General features: G+C 46.6%; 1 non-coding gene across 1 annotated transcript; it reads right to left on the minus strand.

Annotated features, from left to right (window-relative positions):
* Positions 1–45: 45 nt before the first annotated feature.
* LOC118345873 lies at positions 46–164 on the minus strand. The gene has a single exon (XR_004799324.1). It is a non-coding gene; the product is annotated as a 5S ribosomal RNA (ribosomal RNA).
* Positions 165–221: the final 57 nt, after the last annotated feature.

Here is a 221-nt window from a genome sequence, read left to right on the forward strand (position 1 = left end):
TCCTTCTTGTCAATTTATCTCGCAAGGCGGAAAAAACAAAAACGAGGGGTGCAACACGAGGACTTCCCAGGAGGTCACCCATCCTAGTACTACTCTCGTCCAAGCACGCTTAACTGCGGAGTTCTGATGGGATCCGGTGCATTAGTGCTGGTATGATCGCACCCATCAAACTAATTACTTAAAATTCATATAATCCTTGAGCGACATACTAGCGTCCTTCC

This window comes from Juglans regia, unplaced genomic scaffold, assembly GCF_001411555.2.
Source record: "Juglans regia cultivar Chandler unplaced genomic scaffold, Walnut 2.0 Scaffold_5401, whole genome shotgun sequence".
NCBI classification, from domain to species: Eukaryota; Viridiplantae; Streptophyta; class Magnoliopsida; order Fagales; family Juglandaceae; genus Juglans; species Juglans regia.